General features: G+C 40.7%; 1 protein-coding gene across 8 annotated transcripts in view; it reads left to right on the forward strand.

Moving 5' to 3' along the window:
• Positions 1-23954, forward strand: part of MAP7 (microtubule associated protein 7) — a 127472-nt gene that overhangs the window by 37740 nt on the left and 65778 nt on the right. The window lies entirely within an intron of this gene.

Raw genomic sequence — 23954 nt, forward strand, 5'->3', positions numbered from 1 at the left:
CTTCAGTATCTGATGTTAATACCCAAGTAATTCACTGCTGATTGTTTTCCAAAACACCAGATTACTTATTTGATTTCTTGGTTGTAAGTAGCCATACTCTTGATATACATAGTGTAGTTATCTACTTCCTTGCACCATCACTCAGTCTAATTAGTTTGAACTTCAAATTTGTGAGAATAATGAAAACTGAAGATGGTAATATGCAGAGAAGCCTGTTTGTCTGTAATGGAATATCTTACATAAGCTAGGGGACTGCAGTGGCTACAACAGCTACAATGCAACATCCCAATTCTAATAGTAGCAGCAACTTTTTCCTTTCCTTTATCTGCCCCAGGCCAGACAACTGGAGAAAGATGTTCAGTGATGTGGAAGTTCTGTGTGAGGAGTTATTGCCCAAACAGGGAACTAATGGAGCTTTTTATAGAGATCTCTTTAGTTATTTGAGTTTGTATATGAAATTTGAGTTTGAATATGAAAACAAGAACATTATTTCGTATTTTCCCTTCTATTTCCACTTAGTTCATTTCCTGGTGAATAAACTCAGAAAAAAATATTAAAAAACCAAACCCAAAACCTTTCTGATGAAGGTGCTTTTTTACTGTCTCAATTTGTCATTTGGTGTGTCTGGTTTTCCTCTTAAGTAGTTGCCTGCTGTGTTTACTCTGTAAACTTCGGGTTATGCCATGTGAGTGTCCTTTTTGTTTGCTTTGAACCATCTGAAGTAATAAATTAATTGCTTTTTTCCTTTGCTATGACTTGCTATATACCTGGAAGTAGCCCGGTATTTTGTGGTAGCTTGATGCTATTGTGCTTTCTTTGTGCAACACCCTCACCTGACCCTTATTTCCCCTTCTGGTGTCAACAGCTCAGAGTCCCTGTACAGAAATGTGGCTTTTCCTCATCTTTTGCATTCCAGATGCCAGCTGCATCAGTTTTGGTTTGGGGTTTTTTTGACAATGTTGGAGTCCAGAGCTAACCTGAAAGGGTGGAAGCCAATATACATCCTGCAGACTGAGGGGTCAGCACCTCCAGATGTTGCCTTATGTTGTGGTGCCTGCCCTGGCATACAGCAGGGATCGCTAAGTGCTTGCCCATCATATGGTCCAATTCCAGAGAGCACAGCCCCAGCACAGGCTGCATGTGCATTCATTGCAAAATTAGAGATCCTAGTAAATGTTGCCTGATTTGGTGTCTGTGGCTTTCAGTATTTTAAATTATGGCTGTCATACTGGGATTGTTCTGAAAGTGAATTGAGTGGAAGGTTCTCTAACCTGCAAATCATGCTGTGAAGTTATGAAGTTTTTCAAATGTATTGGTTAAGTGGGGTAAGTGAAACTTAGTGCTTCTGGAAATAAAGGATTGCTAGCACTATCTAATGGTTTACTAATGTATGTGCGCACTTAACTGTTTTCCCTGATGGTTACAAGAATTTCTCCTTTTTTTTTATTCTTGAGCTTAGATTGCAGGCTTTTTCTCTTGGGAGTGGAGGATTTGGGGGGGATTTGGGAGGAAGGGGGTGCTGAGCTGTGGAGTAATTGTGAGGGTAACAAGCAGTGGATGTAAGGTGAGACCACCTACCTCACTTTAATTTCAAACATAATTGGGAACTTCAGATATGAAAGGCTGTTGCTTTAATCTGTTGTATCATTGCCAAAACCTTTGGGAACTGAATTAATCTGAAATATTACTATTGGTTGCAAAAGCAGTGGAATTCTGCAGCTATCAGATAATGTTGCAAAGTAGAAATGGAACTATAATATAGTAAGAAAAACATTGGAGGATGTGAACAGAGACTGCACTTTGTTATAAGGCCTTGACTGAATGAGTTGATAGAAAACAAAGCGAACCTTTAAGCTGTTATAACTTATTTTGATATAACTTAATTGTTTATTTTCAAAAATAAACATAATGATAGAATTACCAAATTAAATGGGAAATTCCTATATTTTGAGGCTATTTTAGTATAAAAGAAAAATACACAGCTGGTATCCAGTTCTTCAGTATTCATAATGATAAAATGCTCCAAAGTGAGTTTTTTCAGACTGTGCTGTCATGTACTTGTAAACAGTGTTACAATATCAGAGCTGCTACAGTTTCTAAAACTTGTGTACAGTGACCAACAAATATTAATGGGAAACAAAAGCAGAGGGGAAGGCTGTGTAAAATGATGCAAGGGGAGGGGGAGGAGGCTTGGAGTAGCTTTACATTCACAGGCACATTCCTATATGCATCTCTTAAGTACTTGTCTTCCTCACTCCCCTGGCCTAGTTGCAAAGCAGATCTGTATTAACAGAAAGATGGCATCAAATAAGGGCAACTGAAGGTGCAATGCCTATGAAATAGAAAGTTTGGCTGTTTGTCATGACTGCAAAACTAAGGGTCATGTATAGTATAGTCATAGTATAACTTCACCTCTTTCCTGCTTGTCTTTAGGGAGGTATGACGTTACTAGGATGAGAAGCCCATCATACATCTCCAATAATTGAATAACCTATTTGATCAAAAAGGAATGATAATGCTTCTTTCCTTTGGTCTCTCTCTGTTCCCTGCCCTACCCCCCCCCTACCCCCCTCCCCTACCCCCGCTTGCAAAAAGGTGCAGAGATTCCCTGGTCAAAATATCAAATATAATCCATACATAAGAATACGGACAGAGTAGTCACTGAATTGCTGCTTGTTCTGCAGCAATGGAGATGGGATGGTAGGAAATTTTTCTCATGTATGCGGAGCAAGTCCCAGCTCGGGCAGAAAGCAGATCGGTTTCAGGTATCTGAAGCAAAAGAACCAAAATTACTGTGTTCTTTTTCTAAGCAGTAGAAGATTTGAAATATGTTGCCCAGCAACAAAAATCTTGGAAAAAGACACTCACCTGCACAAAATGAGTAGGCAGTTTGTTCTTTGAAAGCATGTAGTAAATGCATGAAGCAAAATGAGACTTTCAGATTTAGTAACAAGTGTTCTTTGGAAAACTTCACCATTAAGTTGTCAAAAAAAAAAAGAAAGTACAGTGCTTTAAGTTGTACCATATTATAATTATGCTATTCATTGAAAGCCTGAGGATGGATGAGACTTAGCTAGTGAGTATACATGCTTCCTTTAGTTATGAAAAACAAATGTGGAGATGTCAACAAACGGCTTCTACTTGTACTTTTTACAACACTGTTTTTGGGTTTTTTAAGGTTTCAGAGGACATCAATAAGCATGGCAAATTTACAGGGTCGTGTAGCTTTGACTTTCAAGCTTAGGTGATATTTTTAACACAGGGTAGCTGAAAAGGCATTTGAAATAACTGCTATTTTTAATGTGTCTATCACTTTAAAAAAATCCATATAATCCTCTTGAAACAGATGGCTACAGTGAGTTAAAATCCCACGCTAGGATCTAGGCTTTTACCTGGTGCTGAAACCAATGTCATGACACAGGGATGCATCACTGAAGTTGGACGTGAAAACCTATTTCCAAGGGTTTTGCTGTTGTTGCTTTAAAAAAAAGGGCTGCAGGGAACTGTGGAGTCCCTCTGGATGTTGAGTTGTCTGTTAGTTTTATTTCTTTTAGTTTATGTGTTGTATCATATCTTTTTCCAGGCTATACTGTATTGGAATGTGGAAGTTGATGTTAACTAACTAACTGTTCCCAAACTTTTCTTCTGTGAGGAAAGAAAGACAGGAAGCTTGATTCTTTAACTTCAAATCCTGTAAATACTTGAACAGCCTAACTGAAGACAGGATTAAAACTGAAGTTTTTGTTTTAACTCTGTGTAGTGATAATCCAGGAACACTTTGAGGGACAGGTTTGGGGTGAGGAGGATGTTGGTATGTATTAGTCTTACCTAGACCTAAAGCATGCTTGGTTTTTTGTGTGGTTTTTGGTTTTTTTTTTTTTAGCAGGACAGTTGGCTTTTCTATCTATAGAACTGCAGTAGTGTCTCTAGAGATGGTGATAAAGCATTGGTGTTCCTGTCCAGATAACTGGAAATAATTTAATATAGCTGGTGATTAATGGAAGAAATGCATGCCTTTCAGTGTGCTTGCTTTCTGCACTTTTTTGATCATAAAAGGAGGTAAATGAGTGGAAGATTAAAGTCTTGACAGACGTTTAAGTTTTTACAGTTAAGTCACTTAGTAGCTATATTTTTTCCCCGTGCATTCCAGCAGTTAACCAGAGATTAAATTGAGCCACCTAGATGCAGAAGTTAACGGTCTTTCCTCAGATTAACATCTGAATTGCACCAAAAGGTATTTAAACTTAGCAAATACAAAAACCTGTTCTGACTTTTCTATTTATAAAATACGTACATTTCAAGGGAATGTATCGTGTTCAGCAGTGACTGAAGAATTGTGTTCAGCAGCAGAGCACTGCCCGGTGGGTGCCTCAGTGGGTGCTGCCCTACTGGTCTGAGGATGCACGTGCGCAACTGTTGTTCTGTGCCGTCATTTCTCCGCAGGAGTACTTAAGCATTTGTGCCTGCCTTCACTCCATTACTGCTGTGCTCAAGGGGCTGAAATTATGTGAGTATTGACAGACAGAGAAATCTTAAGTAACTTGGTGGCAGGTAAAAAAAGGACCTGAACTGTGGGGTGGTAAAACCCGTTTTTTGGACATAAAAATTTAATGTGGTGTCTTGAGATGCCTATTTCAAACTTCCTTATGCTTCCCTAGTTACCGTAACTCAATGTAGGTCCTTCCTAGCAAGTTGAAGGACAAATTTTTTATAGAATATAGAAGATTTTCAAGAGATGTCAGAGAGATTCTTCACTGAAAACTGAAAAAAATCCTGCAAGCTGGTAGCTCACAGTATCTGGTGTTTCTAAGGCTCTTATTGCAAAGCCTACTTTAGTGTTCTTAGTTTATTGGTCTAATACCTGCAAGTAGCACTTGGAAAAGAGCAAGCATATAAATAACTAGCTTATTGATGACACAGTAAACTTTGGGGTCTTCTTAGCACGACCATATACATATGAAAATATGTCTTAGTATTCTGGGAGTGTTTTTGCTTCCTGATAAAATTTAGGATAATTCTGGGCAATTCTTAAGAGGGCATGTAGGAGGTGAGAGCTGTTCTAAAAGCAGTCAGTCAAGAAGCTGAGTTTCTCAGGACTTCAGTGACAGGTTGCTGTTAGGCATGTTGGCACATGCTAGATTTAATCTTTAAAAAGCTGGTGATGTGACACAGATTTTTCACCCCACTCTACTCACTTTATTGAGGGAGCTTTTCAGCTTGGTGACATGCCTCTATTCTCAATTTCTTAATGCTGCTTCAGCTAGACTACTGCGTCGAACTGCAGAGCAAGCAAAGAGCGCATTAAGAGGGATATTGGGACAGGGAGTAGGAGGTTTGAATGTGTTACATCCATTAGGAATGTCCTGAAAAAGAAGTATTGCTGCTGGGCCTGCCAGATGAGTAGTTTAGAAACTAGGTTATTGCAAAATAACTTTGTCCTGTTGCAGCCACAGATTATTTGTGTGCTTTTAGTTGAAGAAAATGCAGTGTATTTGTGCTAAAGTGTGCTACATTTTTGTGCTGTGATAAATACAGTATCTCTGCTGCTTTAATATATACTTATACAAAGGCAGAGGTAGTCTTAGGAAGACAAATTTGGAGGGCATAGTCTAGCAACTTTGTCTAATTAAATTACAACCAAGTCTTTCCCTCAGCTGTATGAAATGCAAAATGTAGCTCTTAATCCTGCAGACTTTAATAGCCTGAATGTATACATGGAAGTAAAGATGATATTCCATAGGACTACAGCAGACCAAAATGGTATACCTAAACACGACCTGTAAACAAGGCTGTGACTCTCCAAGTGGTCAATGAGTATTAGGCCCATGCTAGTGGTACTTTCTGCAGCTTTCACACAGTGGCCAGGTGAGACCTGGTCTCGCAAGCCTTGCAGCCAGTGTTAGCTAGCTCTTTTTGCTTAATGAAGTGGTGCCACCAGACTCCCAGGGGCTTGCAAACTTGTGCATGATGTAAAGCCTTCTGTGTGCTAGTGTGACCTCATTCAGCTTGTCAGCCTGGAGCAGGTGGTGTACCTGTGATTTATGAAGCCTGTTCCTCTGTCCTGGAAAAAAAAAAATTTCCTATTCTGTCTAGTCATGGTGAAATATCTATATTTGCAATAATAGAAGTGTCTGTAAAATAAAAAGAAGACAGGGAAATAGAGGTTATATACTGCAACAAGAAATTTGACCCTCTCCTTTTCCCCTTCCCAAGCCTGAACTCTGCTTTCTACTTATTTTTCTTTCAGAAGGGCTTTCCCTTACTACTAGGTAGTGACTGGGCCCAAGGCTCCACAAGCTAATGCAGAGATTCATGAATTCCTTTCCCTTCTCCAGCTCTCTTAATTAACATTTACATTGCTTAATCTACACAGCTCTGCCTACCTGCATGCCTTCTCTTGTTGCAGCCTCTGAAATAAGTGATTTAAGAATTTGATAATTATAAACCTGGAAAAACTCATTTGTGTAATCATCTTGCTAGATGAAAAGGTCTCTTACTCACTTTAGTTAGTTTTGTGGAAAGACAGACTATGATATTATTGATGGCAAAACTAGGGATGGATTCAGTACTAGCTTTGGGGACTCTGCTGGTAAATTTTTCTCTACCTTACGGAAAAAAGGAGTATCACACTTTTGAGTAGGAGAATGGAATATTTCTTGTTTGGTTTACATTTTTAAATTTTCTGATTTAACTCAGTCTTGCCTTACCCTGTTCTCACCAGGTTTCATACTCAAGCTGGTCCACAACTGGCATAAGGTGAAGTGCTTCTGGAAAACATACACTGTAGGTTTGCCTATGCTTTGACACTAAACAAACACAGTAATAATGTAAAAAAAATCTTGTCATAGAAAGCATTGAAATCGTATTTCTAAAATGTAATCTCAGAGTAAACCACGTTGGAATAGTTGCTGCTACTTGTTAAATCTCTGGCCCGTACCCTGCAGTGTACTGAGTCTGAGGCAATTAATACAAGAAGATGCAGTTGGGCATCTCTTCTCCCCAAACAAAATTGTAAAGCCAAGTGCACTGTTGTAGATATTTTTATGAAGACTAGGAAAAAAATCAACCAAAACAAAAACCTGCAAACACAGATGAGAGCTGCCAACTGTTATGTAAACGTAGAGAAATCCTTAGAAATCTGTGCTAAAATGTCTACATTTTTAATACGCCGTTAAGCACTTAGCCTTGGGGAGGGAGGCCCACATAAGGCTTTTTCTCCATCTTTGGAGTTAGTAGTTCAGTAACTGTTTCTCAGCTGGTTTATTTAAGGCTGAGCGCATGTAGTCAAAAGAGCTTGGTTTGTGTGTGGTTCATTGAACAAGGTGGCTGCTTAAAAACAGGAGTGTTTAATATCGTACGTCATGTCACCCTTTGCTTTTACCCCAACTGACCTTTTGGCTCTGCGGAAGGGAACACATACAGTAATTAATCAGCCCACGCTTATTACTTCAGGTCACTTGCACAGCTTAGACAAAAGGAGGAAGGGGAATATAAATGCAAATATTTTCAACCATTTGCTTTTAAGGGTAGGATGGAACATAACAGCCTGGGCTGCCTGCTGTGATACAGTGAGTTTTGGTGGTGCATTGCCTTTTGGTGGTGTTGAATTAAATGCAATGGCTGGTTGGCCACCTCTTAGCAGGAACAGCCTAAGCCACCTCTGGCTGCTGCAGCTGTAGGGGAAGGGGATGTCATGTGTCACTCTTCATGGTAGGATTAGGGGCATCCTGAGGTAGGGGGTGGAATGGAATATCTTGGACACTTCTTTGTATTCAGAATGTTTTGTGGTAGGAATTGTTAATAGTTAATGATCCGTGGAATGCAGTGAGCTTCAGATCTCATCAGGCATGCAAAGTATCTGTTAAAAACAGTACAGGATACTTTTGAAAGTAGTTTTATGAATAAATATGAAAAATGTACATGTCACTAGTTTATTTTTTCACGTGCTTAGGAAAACAAAGCTCATAAGACTTATTTTAAAAGTTTTTCTGGGGAAAATTAGTAATTGGTTCTATAATAGCACTTAGACACTAGTGAATTTGGGGCATATTCAAGACTTTCTGGATGATATTATTGCAATTGAAGAGGCATTTTTTTTTTTTCATTCAGCTACTATAATTCTCTCGGCTTCAAGGGCCACGGTTCTAAGCTTTTGTATAGGAGCAAGTGCTTGCAGGGTAGGAGCTTTGATGGCTGCTGCTATGCAGAGAAGTTTGTAACATACGTAAATATATAAGCTATTTAGCTTCTTACTGAATATGTTGTATAGCCTGACTCACAGTAGCATGGACTACTTGGAGTACAGTGTCCTTCTCCCAGGTTGCTTACAGTCTCTTAATCATTACAGTATCTAATCCCAGATTAGATGCTGAGGAAGAACAAAGGTTTCCAAAGCCAGTCATGGTGTTCATTAGCTCCTGACCAGATGACTCACTAGCATGTCTTTAAGAGATTTCCTTGGAACATCTATTCAAGATTATTGTTCTAGCACAGACAAATTCATGTCATCTAAATATAACAATAATTCTTCCAAGGGGAAGATAATGTAAACCCCTAGAATGTTTTTTATTTTTATGATGTTACCAAAGTTATCCTCTCAAATAATCATATTCACTGGCATGTGTAACTTGGCATACTACCTGAATTTCTTCCAAATAGGGAATAGACAAATGGTCTGCCCTCTTTACAAGAACTTCTGTTCTATTGAGGTGGTATGATATTCTTTTGCTCTTAAAAATATATTACTTTATTCCGGAATAAACTGAGCACAAGTATGGGGAGAAGAATGAACTGGTGCACATCCTGCAAGTGGAAACAAATTGCGTAAATTTAGCAAAGTCTAATTGCATAGGTATAGTCTTCTACCAAAATGAAAATCTTACTAATATTTGGTAAGCCATGAAAAAAGCTGGACTGCCTTATTTTGTGTTATTATTTCACATTATTTATCAACAGAAACAAGGGAGACCTTTATTCAAGAAAAAAAGGTCTCAAAATTAAATCCTACCTCAAAACAGATCTCACTGGCTTGTAAGACTGTTAATGTCATCAAAATAAATTAAATTGTAGACAAAACAAATTTTTATATGGAGTATAAATTAATCTATATTCTCCCTACAATCTCAAATTAATTAAGTTTAATATTACCTATTTATAGTTGCTTCCTAATCTAGATGTAGCAATAGCAGGCGGTGTAACTGTTACAGCTAAATTTAGACTGCTCTTAATTTGCAGGAGGTTAGGAAGAGATGACAGCTAGGACTACCTACTGCTAAATATGCAGATATGAGTATCAGTTCACTCTGACATTAATTACTATTAATGACTTGTAGTTTGAAAATGCATGGGTTTAGAGTTTGTTTTTGTTAGTGACTTTTGGAACTTCAAAACCAGAAGCTAATTCAGCCCTTTCTGTTCTGGCTTAGCCTGGTGGCACTGATGTGGCCTTAACTGGAATCAGGTGCTGTTGTTCAAGGCAGTGTAGAAGTGCCAAGCAAAGATCTCTGTGTCCAAAGATCTGACAGTTCTTAAAGCTGTGTGAATGTTCAACAGCTGTCAAAGGATTGTGTTTCTCATGATAAATAATTTAAAAAGTGGTCTGCTGGAAAGCTGTGGTGGTAAGGATACCTCATATTCTTTACAGGCAGCGTAATTCCAGTCCAAAATAGTCTATATTATGTGAGACCACTGGAAAGAATTATAATTTAGCAAGGAAGGCCTCTACTGTGTCTTACTGTGACAGCTACAACCAGTTTCTCTATCACCAGTTTCCTGAAACCTCACTGAAGATCACAAGCCTGTTTCTAATGTAGCTTTACAGTGGCATTAGACCAAGAAGTCAGACCTTGCATGTTTGTTGCTTTATTTATTTTTCTTTCCATAATCTACCTTTCTGCTTTCTAGGCCCTGAAATAAAACTGTACCTGATCCTTTCAATTAGCTTGGTTTTGGAGTAGCTTAGGAAGGGAAGTATACCAGTTTTCCCACTCACCTGTCACGATGATGCCAGTGAAGCTGAGAATAGACCTCAGAGTAAACACCCAGCACGTGAAGGAACCCACCCCCAGGCTTGTTGTCAGGCCATGCATAGCCCTGAGAGGCATTTCAGGCCTAAATTTACTGGGGGAAAAGAGAAAAACTAGGGTGGACAGGTAAAGAGGAGGGGTCGTGCTCTATATAAAGGCATAGCTTGAATGATTGGAGCTTTGCCTTGGGTAGGTGACAAGCCAGTAGAAATCTTTTGGGTATGGAGCACAAATGATGCTGTAGTCAGTCTGCTGGAGGCCTGGTTAAGAAGGGGGAGCTGATGCTGCTGCCTTTAGGCAGCTGGAAAGAGCCTCAGAGTCACAGGCTGTAGTACTCACGGGTATCTCTTAACCACTTTGTGGAAGGGCAATGTAGCTGGGTGCTAGAAACTAGACAAGTTCAATATATTCCTGAACAATTCTTGATGCAGGTGATCAATGAACTGCTCTGTTGGACCTGCTACCTGCAGATGAGAACTGGTAGGTGATGTAAAGGATGAGGGCACCTTGAAACTGCTGGCTTGCAAACCTTGGTTTTGCAGTGTTTGTCTCTAGTTGCATCAGCTTTTGGCATCGATGTTGTATTAAAAGCAAGAGAAATGCTTGTTGGAAGTAAAAAGTGCCGACAAGTTTGTTTTGGTGTTTGGGTTTTTAATTGCAAAGCTGGCACAGCAGTAGGTAAGCAGTAATGAAAGTAAGCTAGCTAGCGCTCCAGTTTTTGGAACTAATGTTTTAAAGAGTTTCAGACAGAAACAGAGTGCATCTTGTTATTGTGTCCTCTATTGTGTAGCTGTAATAGGAATCCTAATTGTTCAGAGCATGGACAATGATGTTCTGGATTTGTCTGTCTGTGTTAATCAAGGTGCTGTGGAGCAAGGCGATCTCTCTTGCACAGCAGCACCCTGTGTGACTGTTTCAAAGTGATTGACTTTAAAGCATCCACTGTGTGAATGAAGACAAACCAGCAAGGTGGATATGCATTATGTTATTTTAGTCACACTCCATAGAACTTTAATCTTTTTGTAGCAGGGAACCTCACTAGTGGTGAGCTACTGACTCTTTGACTTGTGGAAAATCCTGTGCTCTCATAGGTGAAATGGATGAGACATGATCTTACCAAGAAGGGATGTCCTGACATAAAGTGGCAATGTATGTTGTCTGCTCTGGAAGAAATAACTTTTTACTTGCAGCACAAATGTCCAAGTTTGGTTGAATAATGCAACAGGTAAGCATACAGAAACAGAAGTTTGATTGAAAGGTAGGTGGGTACAGGATATGAGCAGCTACAATCTGGTGGTCGTCTGGTTCAACAGGAAGACAGGGACTGTGTAAGTAGATTTATGGAACACAGTTGTGAGGAAGTAATGCTCTGATATCAAGTGGAACTCGGCGTAGCAAATTATTCTAGCATTGGTTCACTGTGGAAGACTGGCAGAATGATACCCTGGTGTGGAGCTGTTTGTAATTGGTGAGACTCCGTTAATTACAAAGCCTTGTCTGAGATCCTACTGGAAGTATGTTAGTGTTTAATCTCAGAGAGCTGGTAATTTTGAATCTGTATTATAGTTCTTTGTGATGAAAAATACTTTTATGAAGGATTGAAGCAGGCTTGATGAGTCTATCTCCTTGTGGAATGGCAATCAAAAGGGCAAGGCTCAAAGAATAGTCTTGTAGGTAAGGCCATTTGCATCCTTAAAAATAATTTCAATGAGTGCAACACAGGGAGCTCAGGAAGCAGTTGGTGTCCGGCCTGTTGCCAGCAGTAACCTAACTACGTGGCCCCAAGTTTTGTGTAACCAAGCCTGGTTTGTCTCATACATAAGCAAAAACTTCATAGTATTTAGTCAACCCAGGAAATTGCCTGTGTGGGGATACTGAAGGTAATTTGTGAGGACTGTTGTACTGTTGGTATGGAGCCAGCTCCGTTCAGTGCTTGCACTCAAGACTGCTTAATGGCCCTGGCAACCAGTCTCTCAACTGCCATCTCTGTGAGCAAAGGGAAGAGCTGGAGGACAATGCTTGAGTGACTTGGCTGAAGGTGAAGCAGTTTGGAGCACTTTTCCATCCCCACCTCCCCTATTAAGGTCAAAGAGGGGAAGCCTGGTCGCTCTGTGAGTTTACTGGACCTGTTACCACTGGCTGCCAAGCATCGGTGCAGGCTGCCTGGGCTTTCAGAAATATGACTGAATCGTGGCAAACAATGCATTGTTCTGTGGAGGCAGATACTATGATTTCAGTGTTATGTTGCTTATGCCTTTTCTCTGTTTTTTGTTTTTCCCACCATTTCTGAAATACATATATATTTATATGACACTGCTTTTTTTCTGTGCTGAAGTGGAATATTTAATGTACATTACAGAACAATAGATTGGGATTTAAAGTATTGTGGTGACATAGTTAAGTGACTTGCAACAAACTCTTAGTTGACAGCCTTGTGTATCTCTCTTTTTGCTTGACCAAACGAAAGAGTCAGCACCAAGAACATGCTCTGTAAAAAGTTCTAGAGGCATACGTGGTACACTATAGTTTAGTCTAGCAATCCTTGTAAAACATTTATCTTTAAATGCAGGGACCCAACTACTACGTAAAATACTGTTAACATGTTCTTTTTGTTTCTGGGCGTGAAGTCAAACAGCCTTAATGAAATTAAATATTTAGTTCTGCTATCAGAGAAAGTGGTATTTTTTTAATTTTTGTTGGTACCAGTCTGTCATGGTTAGGCTGCTGCAATGAATTATGTGGCTTAGAGGTCTAAATTCTTTGTTTCCCTCATCCACAATAAAGTAGGAGCCACTGTGAATTGAAGAGCTGTAATTCCATGCAGCATTGCAGTGACGTTGTTGTAAAACCAAGATGTTTTGCATAATAAAATGACCCCAAGTGAGAATTTTATCCTTCTCATGCTTGATTTGAATTTTACAAGGCAGATGGCAAGTAATTAAGGTTGTGTAACATTTCCCATTAAAAGAGACTTGTTTCAGTCTCCTTAACTTTACTAGATTTAAATGGTTTGGCCTCTGTTTCTCTTTTGTCAGGTTCTCTCCCTCCTTTATTCATTTTGTTCATCTTCAGCAAATGGAGCAATTGTTGAAGAATGAGACACGGGAAAGCAATGAGGACTTTTGCTTCTTGAAAAAAACCTTAATATAGGTCTCGTAGGGATGGCTTAAGGCCACCATGCTTTAAAGGGAATATTTGAAACTGGGAGCAGTATAAATTTGGTTTTAGAGCTATGCCCCCTCCTGTCCCTGTGAAAAGCCATCCAAATTAGCCACATAAAAAGTCACAGCTCATGCCTGATAGGGATGCATTCAGTATTTGAGCGCTATATTTCTGTCTAGGCTTTTTGACTGAACTGAGGCAGCAGCCTTTCCTCTTAAATGCTTTGGGCTCATCAGTGTTCGCATGATTCACCATCCCCATGGAACAAGTGAGCACGCTCCTCCCTGGAGCTCCTGGGGCTGAGTTGGACTTTCCTTTCCTGGCTGCTTCCAGTCTCTGCAGGCTGTTTCGGCACCAGGCGCACCGACTATGAGCACAGAGGCTTGATGTCCTCCCGTGCTGCCCAGGTACCTGCTGCTGGGTGTGCAGGCAAAGCGAGCTGATGCCACTAGAGAGAAGTGGGGAGGAGGAGGAGGTGTTTGGGTTGGAACGATGCTAGCCATGAAAACTACAAGGATGAAAAGTAGAAAGGCAGAAGAGAGTGGCAGGGTAGCGGCTTCAGAAAAAAGAGAAGGAGGTTGAGGCAGTGCCAGAGGAGGTGTGGAGGGGGATGTAAGACTAGGGAAGGAACAAAGGATGAAGTTCGATACGGAAAGGGGGGAGCAGGAGTGCAGCTGGTGGAAAGAAGTGGAAAATACAGGTAAAAAATGTTGTCCTCCCCATCTAGTGGCAGGGTGGTGAGTCTGCCAAATCAGTTTCTTTATCCCAGAGAATACAGCATTGAGATTTCCTGAACTGGTTTGATAATTGGGGGGTAGTGTGGTGGCGGCATGTAAATTTACCTATTCTTTATGGTTTAAGTTTTTAATTTTTAAGTGACTGATAGGTGTCTGTTCATAATGCAAGCTTCTTGTTAACTTCTAAGTTCCAAGTTCAGGCACTGAAAAGTTAGGAAATCTCAGAGTGCAATTTGTCCATGCACCTTGGTTTAATAAAGCCTATGCATGTACATACTATCAAATAATTAAGCATGTGATTGTGCTCTTGGAAGTTAATAGTCCTCTTATCAGTAAGGTTAAACAACTGTGAATGAAGTCAGGCTTTGATCTATCTCAGCACTATTGCATACCTAGAGTTGTGAAGATACGCTGAATGGAAACTTCACTGCAACTTTTTTCTAGGTCTGTGTCTAAAAACCTTCTGGGATTTGAAAGAAAGTTTGTAGTTTAGTTACTAGAAACACTGGTCTGAACACAAAGATTTGTGAAATTCTTAATATCAAGAATGAGAGGCATTTATTGCAAAATACTGAACACTTGAGGGTTTCGGTTTAAAATAACTTCTGGGTTTGTTTTTTTTCTTGAATACTTAAAACTTGGTGTTAAATAGATTTCTTTTGATTACCACATGATGTGGTGCTTATATGTTTTACATCACATATTCTGCCATGTCATCCTTATAAAACAATGAAAAATCAGATCTGAAGAACAAAGCAACAGTTCAACACTTATCCTGTTCTTTGTTCTGTCTGTTAGACAATTCACCCAGCACTGTCGTGGGTTTTCCCAGTTAACTAAGGTATGAAATACAATGGCAATAATACTTTGATTTAACACCTGTTCTGATTTGGTGGATAGACAGACTGCCTATGTATATAAGAGTAAAAGCAATGGGAATGAGGTAAGGTAAAACTTACGTTGCTCCTGTTAAGAAAGTAGACTAAGAAATGTTAGTTTTGATTTCTGTAGCAACCCATTCTTACATATTCCTCTAGAATACTTAATTTGCAGGCGTTGTTAAAACCTGAATATGTCTGGATCCTCTCAGACTGGTTTTGAAATCATGGAATGAGCTTAAAATAAAAGCTAGTCAGTCAGAGACAAAAGGTTTCCCAGAAGACTGGAGTGTGAAAATAAAGCGAAATTTATGTCTCACAAGGCTAAGAGCTGCAAATTACGGCAGTCAGGCAGTGCAGTCACCAAGACACCTAAACAAGCAAGTACTTGGAAAGCCATGACATCAGTGCTTAAGGAACTAAAAGAAAACCTGCAAGGACTTGGAATGATTTATATTTTTATGATGTATAAAGAGCTGCCCTAGTACTGAACTTAGGGCATATGTTTGTGCTGCCAATAAAGTAGTTTGTGGCTGTGTCTGAAGAGGAACTGGCTGCCCGTGGAGATTCTACAGAGAAACAAGTTTTGCTTTTTTACAAAGCTTATGCGCATGGGGGAGCGGCAGCTTATAAAGCCAAGCTCCGCTTCTTAGCGGTGTGACACTCGGCCTAAGATCCCAGAAAGAACCTGGGAAAAAAAAATACTTTGGTCTTGCTAGCGTATCTGAAGTGATTAATTATTCTTAAAACACAAAGGCCAAAGAGCTTCAGTAACCATTTGATGTGTTCATATTAAAAAGACATTAAAAGTAAATATTAGTGTGATTTAAAGATTTTGAGTACCTTCCTGTTTGAATATATCTTTGCCTTTATAAACAGACATTCATTTATATGTTTTTTTCAAAGTCATGGAGCTCAGAAATAGTTCAGGTTGTTTGTGCAGCCTCATTTCTGTGTATGCAGTATTGTAATTAGCTATTAGTCTGCTGCCAAGCAATACCTTATTCTGCACTAAGTCCTGTTTCCTGGCAGCTGGATATCAGTAAAGAACTGGTCCCTGAACTGAAAATATAATTTTCCAGTTTCCTATGATGTTGACTTTGAAAGACAAGGTTTCCAGTAAATGGTGTCTTGAGAATTTAGTCGAGCTCTTGGCTGGTAGTAGCTGTACTTCTCTTGTGCCTCCTTAAATATGACAGTGTAGCCCTGGCACAGTTCTTATTTTTGACAGTGATTGAAGTGATTAAGGATAAGTCATGCAACAGAAATTCATTTTCTTAAGTCGGTGTTTCAGCTTTGTTCCCTGCCCAGTAATAGTAGGAAACATTTCTTTTTGCTTCACTGTTTCTGAGTATATGCCTTTTGCACCACATTAAATGCTTGTTTTATTTAGCTTACAGTAATATTATATATCTTCTATGTAGAGAATAGGAGAAGAATTAGAAAATGGAGTGTTGCACTTGCTCTAAGTAGTCACAGCATCCCTTCTAGCGAGGTAGAGGCAGGCTAGCAGAAAACTGCCTGTTTTCCTCAGGCAAATGTACTCTTGATTAGAGTAATGGCTTGAATGTGTGCATCCAGGAACTTAACTGCTAAATAACAGCATGCAGTCTTTGTAGTTTTAACTGTTTCAGAAATAATTGTCTGCACAGAGTAGGTTGTATAAACAAAGCCTGGCTTCTGTGAATCTTCCTGCTGTCTTTAGTTGAGAGGTGGTTGTTGCTATAGTGACTGGCAGGCATTATTCGTATTTTATTTTTCTAAGGCTGGAAGGGGGACTGAACATCTCTGCAAAATTTGCGAGCTGCAGAGCTTTGGCCAGAAAACTCTGCAGCGGTAAAGTGGTTACCTATGTTACTTGCATTGGTCCCACTAACTTGTAGGTGGTCTAGAATTTACCTCTGTCTGGAACAGAAATCCCAGCAGATGTCCTAAGCATAAATCCTAGTGGCCAAATATGGTGGTGTGTGAAAAAATTTAGGTACCAGGAGCAGTATAGCTATCTCAGTGTAATGCTTAACTTGACTTAGCTAAGACGAGCTCCTGTGTTGGAGTCTAGTGTCAACAAGGCTCTCCTACTTTCAGTACCTGAGTTGGCTTGGGGTGCTGAGTCAGGACATGAAATCCCCATGGCAATGAAGTTTTTCCATAGTAAACAAGGTCGTGGCACTTCGTTATTTAAGAAGCTGCATTTTGCAGAAATCTCTGCAGCTTCTATAGTAAATATTACCCCATGCTCCTTTGCATGGAGCACTAAATGCCTTAGACTGTTAGTGTTAAATAATACTAAAGAAGTGTTAAAAACCACTTCTTTTCCCCCCCCTACATACTCCCTTTTTGTGTCTTCTACTGATTCTTTGGTAAAATATTTGATAAGATCTCACTAAAGACCAAAGAGCCTGTGCAAAGCAGCCTCTTTGGGAGTAAAATACTGTCAACCAGAAGTCACTTGTCTGTTTTTGCAAATGAATTTCTGATTGTAAGATGAAAATAGCTGCTAAATCCATAGGCTAGGTTGAAACTATCCTGTTTGTCTTCTTGCAATGGGCCCCTATTTATTCTCTTCCAAACAAGGTAATTCAATAGAGTTTCTCTTGCAACCCAATTTTCTTCATAGAAGCAGAAGGATGAGACTGAGGTTGGTTTAAAGCAATTATGAGATGAAGACCAGGAGTCCACTTAGTTTGGCAGATAGAGAAATTCTGAGTTTAAAGTAATTGAAAGCAAAGGAAGGGAAATCTTGGATAATCGAAATCTCTTAAGCTTTATTGTAGGTGTCTTTAAGAGGGGTGGGAAGTGATAGAGGGAGTTGCCCTTCATGTGGCAGGGTAGTAACTTGGAATCTGGTGAGAGCTGCTGTACTGCTGGTAGAAGCTCTGTGGGAAGAAGGTGCTTGGAGGTACCCAGAAGGTGAGGAACCTGATGAATGTGTTCTAAAAGTAATGCGGTGGGAGAGTTGTTGGTGTTGTAGGTCTCACTTGCATAGTTGTGTAAGGTGACAGTGCAGAGTAACCTAACTAGAAAGAAGGCTTTGAAAGGGAATAGTCCTATCTTTGAACTTCCTTCCTTCTTCTGCTTATAAAGCTCATATAACTTCATTTTTGCAGTGTTTTGTGCCTTTTTAAAACACTTGCAGACCTTTGTGTGTGTGGGAAATGCTAGAAGTGCACTAGTATTCAGAGTGTGCCTGCAGTTACACACACAGCAGAGGGCGATCATTAAAGTATAAAAATAAGCTGGTGAAATCTGTCTGTCCTGTATAATGTCCAGAAAGACAGCACCTATCTGAATTTGCTTCTTATAGAAAAAAAAAAGCAGTTCCAAACCTCACCTTGCTTCCATGATCTAAACCTTGCCTGTTGAGCAAAGCTCAGCAGACTGAGATGTTAGTGAAGATAAGTTTTTATTCTTACACAGAGCCTACACAGCCTGTACCTGAATATGGTATGTGTGTGTGGTGATGTCCCCATATGGCAACAGGATCACTCTGTTACTGTAGAAAGGGATTAATTACTGGGAGACAGAAAACCAGTTGTACCTTGCTTTTGAATGATCAGTATGTTGCCATGGCAGAAGTACCGCCGTTACCTGCTCTGTGTCTTAAATGTGAAGTCATTGGGATGGTAGCTGTGAATCTCAGTGCACATGGTGTTAAGTCTGGTCAGACTAGTGCAGCCTGAGCAAATTTGGGAGGAGTTGAAAGCATGGATATGCACCAAGTTCAGTAGGGATGTGATGGCTTTCGTATGTCAGTGGGCTGGCAAGAAGAAAGACTGGTTCAGTCTGTGCGCTGGTAGGTGTCTTCTAAATAAACCAGTAGGTATTATTTTGTGACCTATACATTTGTTAAAAATATATATTGCATCAAAAGAATGTTTTATTTTATTTTACTTTTTACTTTTGCGGGGAGAAATCATTACCTTCTCTTGTTGCAAAGCTGAGTGAGACCAAAGAGATTGCATTGTTTTAAAAAACGTTTAGATCTCAAGATCAAATTGCTTAATAGAGCAATGTATAGCAAAGTATCCATTTCCCCCTTCTTTCTATCCCCATATTCACTTTGCTGTAATGCAGTTGATATCTGTGTTTTTCTAGGACTCGAACACTTTGATCATTGTGCCCTCTGAACAAGGATATCAAATAATAAATACTCAAATTGCTCTCCCCAGCTCAAGCAATCTGACCTTGGGATCAGTGTGATACTGAAAGCAGGTTAGTCTGTGCCTAAATGCAGGGAGAAAATTAGAAAGGCAAAAGCCCAGCTAGAACTCAAGCTGGCCACTACCATAAAAGATAACAAAAAATGTTTTTAAAATACATTAGAAACAAAAGCAAAGCCAAGGATAATCTCCATCCTTTACTAGATGCGGTGGGGAACACTGCCACAAAGGACAAGGAAAAGGCTGAGGTACTTAAAGACTGAGGCAAAGAAAGCATTAATAGCAAGACCAGTTACTCTCAGGGTACTCAGTCCCCTGAGCTGGAACAGGGTTGAGGCGGAGCAGAGTGAAATCCCCTCAGCCCAGGAGGAAACAGTCAATGGCCTGCAGCTCCACTTAGATGTGCACAAGTCTGTGGGGCCAGATGGGATCCACCCGAGGGTACTGAGAGAGCTGGTAGAAGAGCCTGTCAAGCACAGGGGCAGGAAGGCAGATCTGGGAACGACAGGCTTGTCAGCCTGACCTTGGTGCCGGGGAAGGTTATGGAGCAGATCATCTTAAGTGACAACACGTGACATCTGCAGGACAATTGGGGGATCAGCCCCAGCCAGCATGGGTTTATGAAAGGCAGGTCCAACTTGACGGACCTGATCTCCTTCTATGACAACACGATCCACCTAGTGGATGAAGGAAAGCCTGTGGATGTTGTCTACCTGGACCCCAATAAACTCTTTGACACTGCCTGCCAGAGCATTCTCCTGTGAGGCTGTGAGGCTACTCACAGCTTGGATGGGCGTTTTCTTTGCTGGGTGAAAAACTGGCTGGATGGCTGAGCCCAAAGAGTGGTGGTGAATGGTGTTACATCCAGCTGGTGGCCCGTCACAAGTGGTGTTCCCCAGGGCTCAGTCCTCTTTCATATCTTTATTGACAGTCTGGACAAGGGGATCGAGTGCACCCTCAGTAAGTTTGCAGGTGACACCAGGCTGAGAGGAGCGTTGATCTGCTTGAGGGTCAGAAGGCTCTGCAGAGGGATCTGGACAGGCTGGACTGATGGGACAAGACCAACTGGACGGCATTCAACAAGAAGTGCCAGGCCCTGCACTTGGGTCACAACAATCCCAAGCTACAGGCTTGGGGGGAGAGCAATGGGAAAGGTGCCTCGTGGGAAAGGAGCTGGGGATGCTGGTCGACAGCCGGCTGAACATGAGCCAGCAGTGTGCCCAGGTGGCCAAGAAGGCCAACAGCATCCTGGCTTGTATCTGAAGCAGTGTGGCCAGCAGGACAAGGGAAGGGATCGCCCCTCCTGTACTTGGCACTGGTGAGGCCACACCTTGAATCCTGTGTCCAGTTTTGGGCCCCTCACTGCAAGACAGACACTGAGGTGCTGCAGCGTGTCCAGAGAAGGGCAATGAGGCTGGTGAAGGGTCTGGAGCACAAGGCTTATGAGGAGCGGCTGAGGGAACTGGGGCTGTTTAGCCTGGAGAGGAGGAGGCTCAGGGGAGACCGTGGTGTTCTCTACAACTAGCTGAGAGGAGGCTGTAGGCAGGTGGGGCTGGGTCTCTTCTCCTTTCTCCCAGATAACTAGCAACAGGACAAGAAGAAACAGCCTGAAGTTGTGCCAGGAGAGGTTTGGATTGGATATTAGGAAACTTTTCTTCACTGAAAGGGTGGTCAAGCATTGGAACAGGCTGCCCAGGAGGTGTTTAAAAAGTGTGTAGAAGCGGCACTTAGGGACATGGTTTAGTGGTGGACTTGGCAGATCTGGCTTAACTGTTAGTGATGATGATATTAAAGGTCTTTTCCAACCTAAGTGATTCTGTGATTATATGATTATAGTTCTTCAGTTTTCAGCAGTAGGTGTAAGCTTCATCATGATTTGGAAATACTCATAGGAATTATCTCATAGTTTGCAGCAAGCTCTCTAGTTGAGGTCCAGAAAAGTTTTTCAGCTAGAAAAATGTACAGGTGCTCCATTTCATAATCTCTGATGTGACCTTGCATGTACAACTACTACAAGAGTACACTGACACAGATCCTGGATGTGGAGATCTGTCTGGCACTGTGGTAGCAAATGCTGTCTTCAGCAGTTCAGAAATCTGAGGAGAGGCAGCTGGTACTTGCACCTTGGCTGAATGTGTTTTTCCCTTGAGCAAAAGGGTCAAAAATAAATCACTGCAGGTTACATATTGCCTTGTCTTGGTGTTTGAAGAGCACGTGGCCTAAGACAGGCTGCACAGCACAGAATGCCTGGTGTCTGGAACTGAGGTTGCCCTGCATGCCCTCAGGTAGTGGCATTTCAGCTTTTATTTTGGTGATGTGTAATTAAAAAGCTTCCATTCCTACGTCTCATCTGTATCTGGCTAAGCTTGCCAGCCTTCTGGTCAGCTGCGAAGCCAGCTTCACAGCACAGGCTTTTTCGGCAGATAACAAGGACCTTTCAGTGGCCCTTTTATGTTAATATCATTGTTTTATATTGCAGTAAGATGATGCAATAGTTATCCAGAGGAAATAATGTGAGTATCAGATTTCTTGTAAATGCTGTTACAGTTATTGAGTTTCTTCTATCATCTTTAAGGGACTCGAAGCAGTATAAGGGCTCTCCCTACGAAGGCACTCAGTTTGGTATGTTCTCCTATGTTATTTAATATTTTAGGATGCAATGCTTTTTAAAGCCAGCATACTCAGCCAAAAGTAATCTTTTCTAAATATGGATTTCCCAATAGAGCAGTTACATAATTTTAGTTAAAAAAAAAAAAAAAATAGTCCCTTTCTCTGTCATTATTTGAATCATCTAGTTTTATGTCTGTGGATTGTTTCCAAAGACATCTATTTACGTTTCTGTTTTTAGCGTTTTACAATTTAGTGCTGAATTAGCTGTGACAGTTTTAAAACATCTGTTTACCTTCCTAGTCTACAATATGATGAAAACAGTGGCAACTCTTACACTATTCCGTGAGTAGTAAACACTAAGGCTGATGAGTTTTCACTTCTACTTAGCTCAGCCAGGACACCAGAGGTGAAGAACATGAGTAGCAGCGCTTTGTATGACAACTCTGATGGTAGACTTCTGTGATATGTGGCAGAGCAAAAAGAACTGGGATGGTCACTGCAACTTGGTGTCTTTTAATTTATTTATATTTGCAAACCAGACCCTTTAAGTTTCACAGTGTTGGAAATATGAAAAGATGTACTTCAATGCCAAACTTGTAAGAATCGAAAATATTTTAGTGCAAGATTAATTCATAGGTGTGTTTAAATAAGGCATGAACTTTGCTTTGCTGTTTCAGTGAGTAGAAATGAAATACAGATACTCTGTCACTCTTTGACTCAAACCTCTGTCTTGCAAATGTAGTCTGGAAGTACTGCTGTTTAGACTTTAAAAGAATAGGCATTTTCCATTTGCTAATGATAGACATTTCAGAAAGTTTATATGTGAAATTCGGAACATTTATATTGCCTGTACTAAAACCAGCAAACAGGTCTATAGTCTGCAAGTACTTTTTGCGTCACCCTAGTTCCCTCAACAGTTCCTTCAGCCTGCTTCCTTAACAAGAGGATCTAAGTGTTGACATCCAACCAAAATTAGGCACATCTCTTTATTCTTTGAAATCGGAAGTCTAGGGCTTAGTTTTAATCACTGGAGTACATTAAACATAAGCCTTTTAGAGAATTCACACACATCACAGTTCTTACTGTCTCACTGCTATAGTAATGGGCAGAACCTTGTAAATCTTCATAAAAATAGTTTTATCAGTGTTGCTAATTAGAATGTTTTGTTACAAAAAGATTTTGATTGGAGCTTTAATGGTATAACCATACCCATTCTGCTAACGGTTTTCTGAAGCATTTAAATTAAGAGGCCTGAGGATGTTGGTTTGGAAGTGTTTCTATTTTTCTACTGAAGTGTAGCTCGGTTAGGGAAATCTTTCCAGTGTCTCTTCCTGAACCATCTACACCAGGGCTTTTAAGAGGGCTTGGAGTTTTTTGGGTGGAATGGAGGGAGCTTGACAGTAAGTGTGCAGAGCACAGACTTTCCATCCCGATGCTTCAGTTCTGTTCCTATCTGCATGCTCTTCCTCAAAAGAATTAACCTTGAAAGAAAGCCGGTGCACCATCTTGGCTCCCCCCTTCCCTGAAAAGCTACATCTTTTGTGACCAAGCTTCTGCCAAATGCATGTTGATGTCACGCAGGCCTCCTTTCCTGTCAGAATCCTCCGATTCTCTCCTTGTCCCTCCCTGCAGTCTTCCCATCCCCAGATACTTTTGTTTTCCTATCCTGCTGAGCTAAAAAAAAAATAAAATAACTTGATTTCTGAGCTTGCTCTGAGCCTCCCATCTGAACCAGTCTCTGAGCCTTTCTGGAGACACCTGGAAGCTCTTCGTTGACAGTGACTGAGAGCCCAGGTTTCTTACTGTGCTGTTTTGCTCCTGTCCTCAGCAACGGCTTGGGGAGCATCTGCTGGCTACCAGGACAGCACATCACTACATAGGAAGGGGTCTGCAGCAAGATTTTTAAGTTACGAATTTTGCTTCGGAGTGGCCTGTGGTTAGGAGCTGACTGCTGGCAGGCTACTTGCTCTTGGGAGGCCAGCAGCAACACACAAGCCACCATCCTGCACAGAAGGGAAGTTTAGAGTTGTTGCAGAAGAGGAGAAAAGGAGGAGATGTTTTACATGAATAAAATGCTGATGCTTAGCTCCTGCATGGCGCAAGTGTCAGAGTAAACATCTTGGACACAGCTGTTCTGAGCAGTATGTACAAATGGATTTCAGTGATGGAAAAGGAGATGGTTTGGTTTTGTGTTCAAGCTTTTGTATTTGGGTCACTGCTTGATCCATCTCCATGCTCCTCAGCAGGGTTGTATTGTAGCATGTATTAGCTGAAAGTAAAAATTTTCTTGCTATCTTGTTTTGAAAGACTTGACTTTGATAACTGCTACATATGCTTGCATGAGAGCTTACAAAAGCAAAACTAGCACTGATTGCAGTGTAA

The sequence above is a fragment of the Falco biarmicus genome, chromosome 6 (genome assembly GCF_023638135.1).
Source record: "Falco biarmicus isolate bFalBia1 chromosome 6, bFalBia1.pri, whole genome shotgun sequence".
Taxonomy (NCBI): domain Eukaryota; kingdom Metazoa; phylum Chordata; class Aves; order Falconiformes; family Falconidae; genus Falco; species Falco biarmicus.